Source organism: Aegilops tauschii, chromosome 1, assembly GCF_002575655.3.
Source record: "Aegilops tauschii subsp. strangulata cultivar AL8/78 chromosome 1, Aet v6.0, whole genome shotgun sequence".
Classification (NCBI taxonomy): domain Eukaryota; kingdom Viridiplantae; phylum Streptophyta; class Magnoliopsida; order Poales; family Poaceae; genus Aegilops; species Aegilops tauschii.
Genome location: NC_053035.3, coordinates 264,347,206 through 264,356,820, shown reverse-complemented (window position 1 = coordinate 264,356,820; position 9,615 = coordinate 264,347,206).

Here is a 9,615-nt window from a genome sequence, read left to right as displayed (position 1 = left end):
GGAAGTGCCTCCTTATTAAGCGAAAAATAACAAGTGCTCCCCATGACAGCTGAGGCCCACCAGATTTGGAGGCTGACTTGTGGCCCTACTAAGTTGACGCGGGAGGGTGTTGTCAACTTAGTCAACAAACGATTCTATCACTAGTGACCGTTGGATTGTTAACATCCAACGGTCGTCCTGCTTCTTCAACCTCTGATTTTCTTGCTCTAGCCGTCCAAACCACCGCGTGCTCCTGCCTCCCATGGCCGTCTGTGCTGCTGCGGAGGCCTCACCGCCCCCTATTACTCCCACCGCTGGCCAGGCCATCCCTCTACTCACCCACACCCCTTTATTCCGCGACGACGCCAGCCTCACACCGCAGTCGAACCAGTCAACCCTCGTACTCCTCTCCGCGTGGGCATCCACTGCCGCGTCTTCCCCGGCTCTTCGTCGTCCCCTTCCTAGGCCTCGCCATCGTCCACTGCCTTGGTGCTCACGGCGCAGTGCCGTCAATGTGGTCAAGGAACGACTTCCATCGGAAGAGTACTGTACGTGGAGAGGCTGACAGCTGGGTCCAAGGCCGCAGCACGGAAGTGCAACCTTATTACACATAAAATAATGGTTCCTCCACCTTATAGCAGGGAACTACCAGATGGGCCACCGTATTACGTGAAAAAACGTTTCCCCCTGACAGCTGGGACCCACCAGGTACATCTTCGCATGCAAGGAAGTGCGTCCATATTACGAGCAAAAAAAATGATTCTCCCCCTAACAGCTGGGACCCACCAGCTATTTCTTCGCATGAAAGAAGTGCCTCCTTATCCTCCCTCACAGTCGGGACTCATCTGGTCAAAGCGTACATAGCGTTGTCATTCTGGTCGCGAACGTGTACGTACATACTGGTCGATCGGTCTGTCTGCAGGCTGCAGCGATTAACCATGGCCGAGTAAGGAAGGGCACGTGTCGTAGTAGAGGCGCAGACGTAGCATGTCACGTAGCCCCGTCAATATGGTGCACACGTACGTACAACCATGGTGCAAGAAAGTAAATACAGCCACGTACGTACATACAGGCGGGGTCTCGAACGCCTACTCGCGAATATGTATGACCAGTGCTCGTGTACATTGGCAGCCAACCGGCTGGGTCGGAAAGGAGAAACTGCGTCGTCCTATTCATCGGTTGGCAATGGAATGCGTCGTGTTCATCGGGAGCCGGCCGGCTTGGACGGAATAGCCAAAACGAGGCCTGGCGTACCATAGAATGGAGGAAACGGCCTTGTGTTCGACTGCCTACGGTCGAAACGGGGTCCTGTTGATTGTGAAGGGTATGGCGTACCGCAAAAGGGACGAAACAAAATTCTCTTTGACCTCCTACAGTCGAAACGGGGGTCCTGTTCATCGGGAGGGGTGTGGCGTACCGCAAAACGGGACTCCACGGGCTACTGTTCATCCACCGTCTACTGCCTCGCTCCAGCCTCCACGGGCTACTGTTCATCCACCGTCGACCTCCTCTAGCCTCCACTTGCGACTGTTCATCCACGACGTCTCACTCCTGCCTCCATCAGCCACTGTTCATCCACCGGCTCCTATTGATCCAGCCTCCACCGGCTACTGTTCAACCAGCCCTCTCCACGGGGTCCTGTTCAACTAGCCCTCCACGGGCTACTGTTCATCTAGCCCTCCACTGGCTAATGTTCAACCAGCCCTCCACCTACTGCTGTTCATCCAGCCCTCCACGGGGTCCTGTTCATCCACCCCCAACCGACTCGCTCGGGGTCCTGTTCATCCAGCGGCAACGTCCTCTACTACCACGGGGTCCTGTTCATCCAACCCCCACCGGGAACTATTCATCCAACCCCCAACAGCGCTCACTGGTTCATAAAGAGGTAGCAGGTTCGATCGGCTTCAGTTAGCAGCAGCAGTGAAGGAATCGGTCGATCGGGTTCAGTTAACAGCCAGGGATCGATCGATCGCTCAGGTTCAATAATGCATAGCAGTGCAATCGCACTGGTTCAGTAGGCGAACGCCTCACTCGGGTTCAGTTAGAGCACAATGCATCGCACCCACGCGCGTACGTGTACGAGAGAAACGCGCAATCCCTCCATGCATCGCTCAGCCCCGAACACCCACTGTAACCGCATGAATTGAGCTAAGCTGCAAAAAATACTATTTCCAAAAATAGTCAATTCAATGCCGGGAACTCCCAGATATTTTCCTCGCCCTCGCTTCTACCATGGTTTTTTTCCGTCATGGCCCAAAGAATGTCATGCAGCTACGTCTCTAGTCCGCCTAGGATGAAAAGACCATTTTCTGTCATGATTTTTGCCATAGAAGTAGGAGCCCTCCACATCTATGATGATACCGGGTTTTTGTCAAAATTATCGTCATAGAAGTGTCATAAGCATGAAAGAAAAAAATTCGTTTGGCCCAAAATGTCACGGATATGTCTTTTTTGTAGTGGGGGGAGCCGTCGTTGGCTTGAAGAGCCGCTCTTCGAAGACGCCAGGCTTCTGGGGTTCGCGTCGGGACGCCCGCTTGGTGATGTCGTCCACTTCCTTGTTCGGGCCACGCGGTATGTGCAGCAATTCCAAGCCCAAGAACCATTTTTCAATTTTGCATACCTCTTCTAGATAGGCCTCCATGTGCTCGTCCCTGGGCTTGTATTCCATGTTGGAGAGGTTCACAAGGAGCTGAGAATCGCCCTTGATGGTGAGGCGCCTAACTCCTAAGGCCGCCGCGGCCCTGAGGCCGACGATCAGGCGTTCATATTCTGCGATGTTGTTGGAGACCTTCTCGTTGTGCTAGAAGCAGAGTTGCACTACGTAGTAGAGCTTGTCCTGGTTAGGTGAGATGAGTATGGCTCCAACCCCCGCGCCTTGGTGCGCGAACGCACCGTCGAAGTACATGACCCAGCTGTCGGGCGCCTCGTCCCCTGGCATGAGGGAACGGTCTTCATCCACCCCCGGTCTGGGGCGTCGGTCCATTTCTCCACAAAGTCAGCGAGGGCCGCGCCCTTGATGACCCTGGTGGTGCTGAACTCCAGCTGTAACACCTGTAGCCTGATGTTCCACTCAGCAACCCTCCTCGCGGCATTGGGGCTCTGGAGCACCTTCTCCAGGGGGTACGCGGAGAAAACCTTGATGGGGTGGCCTTGGAAGTAGTGGCGCAACTTCTTGGAGGCGACAAGGAGTGTGAGCAGGAGCTACTGCAGGATGGGGTAGCGCGCGCGTCACGCAGCACCATGCTGACGAAGTACATGGGGTGCTCGAGGAGGGAAGGGCTGTCGACGGCATCCGGCCCTGCCTGAGATGCAGGGGCCTCAGGAGCCTTACCATCTGATGGGATAGCCGGGACCTCAGGAGCGCTGTCCCGAGGCAGCGATGGTGCGGCTGTAGGTGGTCTGGTGCGCTGCGCACCTGCGCCTGTGCGCTCTTCCCGGACCGCCACGAGTGCTGCGCTAGCCAGGTGGGGTGTGGCGGCCAGATAAAGCACCAGGGGCTCAAGAGGTCGAGGTGCCACCATTAGAGGAGGGCTGGTGAGGTACCTCTTGAGGTCTTGAACGCAGCCTCGACCTCCGGAGTCCACTCGAACAGGCCCTTCTTTTTCATCAGCTTGAAGAACGGCAGGGCGCGCTCGCCGAACTTGGAGATGAAGTGCCCCAGCAAGGTCACGCGACCCGTGAGTTTCTGCATCTCCTTGAGGGTCTGCGGCAGGCTCATCCTCTCTATCACCCTGATCTTCTCTGGGTTAGCCTCGGTCCCTCTGTGTGACACCAGGAGACCCAGCAGCTTGCTAGATGGGACGCCGAACACACACTTGTCTGGATTGAGGCATAGTTTTACCTTGCGTAGGTTGGCGAACGTTTCTTCCAGGTCCTCGATGAGGGTCCTTGCTTCCTGTGACTTGACCACTATGCTGTCGACGTATGCCTCAGCATTTCTCCCGAGCTGCCGGCCCATGGCAATGTGCATCAGTCGCTGGAAGGTTGCGCCGGCATTGCGCAGCCCGAACAGCATGTAGGTGTAGCAATACACCCCGCACGGGGTCAGGAAAGCTGTCTTCTCGACGTCCTGCACCGCCATCATGATCTAGTGGTAGCCCGAAAAGGCATCCAGGAAGCACATCAAGTCGCACTCGTCGGTGGAGTCAACGATTTGGTTGATGCGCGGAAGAGGGAAAGGGTTATGAGGGAAAGCCTTGTTGAGGCTTGTGAAGTCGACGCACATGCGCTCCTTTCCCCCTTTCTTGGGAACAATGACCGGGTTGGCCAACCAATCCGGGTGCCATACTTCTCGGATGACGTCGGCTTCTAGCATCTTGTGGACCTCCTAGATGATGAAATATTGCTTCTCTGGGGCTTGCTGCCGCTCCTTTTGCTTTACCGGGTGCGCGCCGGGCACACCATCAGATGGTGCTCAATCACGCCCCGCGGGACGCCAACCAAATCCATCGCCTCCCATGCAAATACATGTTTATTCGCACGGAGGAAGCCGACCAGCGCTTCTTCTTGATCTGGGGGAAGGCCGGCGCCGATGGTGAAGGTGGGGCCTGGGCCCCCGTCGTCGATCGGCACCTGCTTCGTCTCGGCCCTGTCCTGAGAGAACAGTTGCTTCTTCTCTGCCTATGCAGCCCCTGGGGCCTCCGGAGTGCCCTTTGCGTCCGGCCACCATGGCCTTGAAGGCAAGCTTGAGGGCCAGGAGTGCGTCACTGGTGTCTCCAACCACAGTAAGGATGCCGCTGCTCCTAGGCATCTTGATGACTTTGTAGCCCGGGTGCATCGCCGCCATGAATTTGGCAAGTGCTGGATACCCAAGGACGGCATTGTATGGGAGGCCGATGCGGGCGATGTCGAAGCCGATGAGCTTGGTGTGGTAGTTGTAACACATGCCGAAGGTGACGGGGAGGCGGATCTTCCTAGAGGAAGGGTCGAGTCGTCGACCACCCCTGAGAAGGGTTTGGTGGGGGCGAGTTGGTCGTAAGGCACATGAAGCTGATCGAAGGCTTCCCCGAAGAGGATGTTGAGGCCAGCGCCGCTGTCGATGAGGGTCTTGGTGACTGCAACCTTGCAGATGGTGGGGGTGCAGAGCATGGGGAGTGCGCGTGCGCCGACCATAGTCCTGGGGTGATCCCTGTAATCAAAGGTGATGCCGGCCTCAGGCAGTGCCTGGCCTGGGGGAGCCCCCTGCCGCGGCTGGGCGGCCCCCACCTGCCGGAAGAGCTGCTTAGCGTGGCAGCTTGAGACTAGCGCCTACGACCCGCCGAGAATGGCCGCAACAGCGTGAGGCGCTGGTGCTGTGAAGCGTGCGAGGAACAGATCGCATAACTCCTCCCAAGAGGTCACCGAGGACTCCAGCAGGCCGAGCAGCCAGGAGCGCGGCACGCCCTTAAGTGCCATGGGAAGCCAATTCGCCATGACTTGGTCGTCGCCTCTCTCCACCCAGACAGCCTCTACGTACACCTGGAGGAACTCTGTGGGGTCCACTATGCCGTCGTACTGCGGGGGCAGCTCCGGCCTGAACTTTGGCGGCCTCTGCAACCGCCACAGGCCGGGGGTGAACGCACGGAGGCCTGCAGCACCTCCGTAAGCGCCTGGCAGCGCGGCGGGCAAGGTGGCATCTGCCATGGGGACGGCGAGGCGCAGGCGGGGTGAGGTTGATGAGGAAGAAGAACTTCGACACACCCCTACCTAGCGCGCTAAATGTCGGATTCAGGGCTCCGCGGACCCTAGAAAGGTTCGAACTTTGGGGCATGTATGCAGAACTCGACCTATCCAGCCATACACTCCGTCGTCCCATGAACTAGCTCGATGAACAAGAAAGAGGATGGACTCTCCAGTTTACCCAGGTTCGGGTCACCTTGCGGTGTAAGACCCTACTCCTGCTTTTCGGTGGATTAATGGGCCTCACGAGGGGCTGAGGATGAACAAGAACAAGGGATGAACAATCTCACGAGGTCTGCTCTGGTGAGGGTGGAGTCGATCCCCCCTCTATGGTGGTGGCTAACCTATATATATAGTGGCCTCGGTCCTCTTCCGCCAAAATGTAGGCAGGAAGGGATCCCACAGTGGCCAATTTGAAAGGGGAGAAGTAGTACATCTTATCCTGGCGAAAGGTGGTCTTCGCGTGCAAAGCTTCTGGTCGTGACGTCGTGGTGGGCTTGGCAATGACATCCTTCTTGCCGTCCTGGTGGTCTTGGTCTTGTTGTACTAGAATGGAAACCTTTGTCTTATTCCTCGGGACCCCGCGCCCGTGCTTGCGTCCTTAGCACCAAAGAGGAAACTGTCTCCTCTGCGCCCGCTGGCCTTGGTCATCATGGCTAGCGTCACCGCAACCTTGTGAGGATGGGCGCTTGCATAGGAATCTCCGCTCCTCAGGAGCCGCCCACGGGAGGCCGCTCCCTTAGGAGGTCTTGTCGTCGTCCGCCTCGCGAGGGTCTTGTCTTGTTGGTCTTCGTAGATGGGCCGTAGCAGGCCATCGATGTAGCCACGCCATGGGCCGCATGCAGGCAAGTCTAGGTACCCTGGTTCCCAGAACGCCGTCAGGAATCTTCCGTCTTCGTCCTCATCAACCATCCTCCATCACCAATTTCATGATGCTCACCGCCGGGAGTGAGTAATTCCGTCGTAGGCTTGCTGGACGGTGATGGGTTGGATGAGATTCATCATGTAATTGAGTTAGTTTTGTTAGGGCTTGATCCCTAGTATCCACTATGTTCTGAGATTGATGTTGCTATGAGTTTGCTATGCGTAATGCTTTTCACTAGGGCCGGCGTGCCATGATTTTAGATCTGGACCATTTATGTTTTCACCATTATATCTATGTTCTTGATCCGATCTTGCGAGTTATATGCACCTATTACGTGTTATGATCCGCATACCCCAAGGTGACAACAATTATGATTCTTTCCGATGATGACCATAGTTTGAGGAGTTCATGTATTCACTATGTGCTAATTCTTTGCTCTGGTTCTCTATTAAAAGGAGGCCTTAATATCCCTTAGTTTTCATATGGACCCCGCTGCCACGGGAGGGTAGGACAAAAGATGGCATGCAAGTTCTTTTCAATAAGCATGTATGACTATTTACGGAATACATGCCTACATTATATTTATGAACTAGAGCTAGTTCTGTGTCGCCCTAGGTTATGGCTGTTATACGATGAATATTATCCAACATTATCACTGATCCAATGCCTATGAGCTTTTCACATATTGATCTTTGTTGCATTACTACTAATATTTCCACTGTTACAACTGCTACAAAATTAAAGCTGCTACTGTTGCCATTACTGTTGTTGTTACTACTATTGCTATCACTATCAAACTATCATATTACTGTGATACTGATAACTTTGCTAAAGATATTTAATCTGTAGGTGTGGTTGAATTAACAACTCAACTGCTAATACTTACAAATATTCTTTGGCTCCCCTTGTGTCGAATCAGTAAATATGGGTTGAATACTCCACCCTCGAAAATTGTTGCGATCCCCTACACTTGTGGGTTATCAAGACCTATTTTTGGCACCATTGCCAGGGAGCGTAGCTATATTTATTGAGTCACTTGGGATTTGTATCTATTTATCACTATGAAGAATATTAAGGATGAAAGAACCAAGATCATTCCCTCTAAGATGAGGGGAGGTAAGGAACTATTATCTAGCTCTGCACTTGATTCACCTTCTATTTTGAGTAAGCTTGCAACACCAGAACATGCTATTAATCATGATATGTCGCAATTAATTGATGATGCTACTTTTTCTATGAATGATGCTATTGATGATGCTAGTACCTTTCTTGATTAGAATGTGCCACTAGGAGAATTTCTTGATGAACAACTTGCTAGAGCCAAAGAAACTGAGAATGCTGAAACTGATGAGATTACTGAAATTGATGCAATTATTGAAACTGAAAGTTATGAAACACATATTAGACCTAGCTCTAATAGATATGAATTGCCTGAAATACCCGAGTGTTATGTTATGGATGGAGAGGTAGCTAGAGACTTTCTTGTTTGTAAGGATAGAGATGGTCTTAAGAAATTATTATGCAAGTTGAAAGAAAAATCTTTGAATGCTAGAATGAAATATGATCCTAAGTTTGCTACTTCACATATCTTCATTACTGATAAGGATTATGAATTTTCTGTCGACCCAGAGTTAATTACTTTGGTTGAATCCGATCCTTTCCAAGGCTATGAAACTGAAACTGTTGTGGCACATCTTACTAAATTAAATGATATAGCCTATTTGCTCATGAGGAAAAAAATCACTATTACTATATTCTTAAGTTATTTCCTTTCTCATTAAAGGGTGATGCTAAGATATGGTACAATACTCTTGCTCCTGGTTGTGTGCGTAGTCCCAGCATATGATTTATTACTTCTCTGAAAAATATTTTCCCGCTCATAAGAAACAAGCTGCCTTACAGGAAATATTTAACTTTGTGCAAATTGAAGAAGAAAGTCTCCCACAAGCTTGGGGGAGGCTTCTCCGGTTATTTAATGCTTTGTGTGATCATCCTCTTAAGAAAAATGAAATACTTGATATCTTCTATAATGGACCAACTGATGCTTCTAGGGATTTCCTAGATAGTTGTGCTGGTTGTGTTTTCAGGGAATGAACTATTGAACAAGCTGAGGAATTATTGAAGAATCATGATGATTGGACACTTCCTGAAGCACCGCCTAAACCCACTCCGAAGAATAGGGGTATTTTATTTCTCAGTCCTGAAGATATGCAAGAAGCAAAGAAATGTATGAAAGAAAAAGGTATTAAAGCTAAGGATGTTAAAATTTTACCACCTATTGAAGAAATACATGGTCTTGACACACCACCACAAGTGGTAGAGGTAAATTCTCTTTTAAAGTCCTATGAAGGTGACATCCCTTATAATAAACCTCCTAGTCAATTCTTATATGATTTTGACAATTAGATTATGAAGCTAGATCATTTCAATGCCTATGTTATGAAACAATTAAAACAAAATTCGGATATGATAGCTCCCTTGAGTGACTTGTTATTTAGAATCACTAATGGTGTTAGAGGAGTAGGAAAACATGCTTCTATGGTTCAGACTCGGTTAGAACAAGTTGCTAAATCTCAATGTGAGTTACTCAATGAAATGAATAATGATATGAATGATCATGTTGTTAGAGTAGTGACTAGAGGAGGTAGAATGACTCGAGAGCCACTATATCCTGAAGAACACCCTAACAGAATTGAACAAGATTCTTAAAGAACCAATGTTGATGCAGCTAGTCCATCTAAAAAGAAAAACAAAAAATGATAGGACTTTGCATACTTCTAGTGAACCTGAGGTGGAAAAACCTTCTGATAATGATAATGATGTTTCTATTTCTGATGTTGAATCTCAATCTGGTAATGAACATTCACCTAGTGATAATGAAAATGACAATGATGATATTCATGTAGAAGCTCAACCAGACAATGATAAAGAACCAACTAAGAATGTTGAAATAGAACCTACTATCGATCTTGATAACCCATCTTCTAAAAATAAACGTTATGAGAAAACAGACTTTGTTGCTAGAAATCTTGGTAAAGAAAGAGAACAATGGGTTCAGAAACCCATGCCCTTTACACCTAAACCATCTAAGAAAAAGGATGAGGAAGAATTTG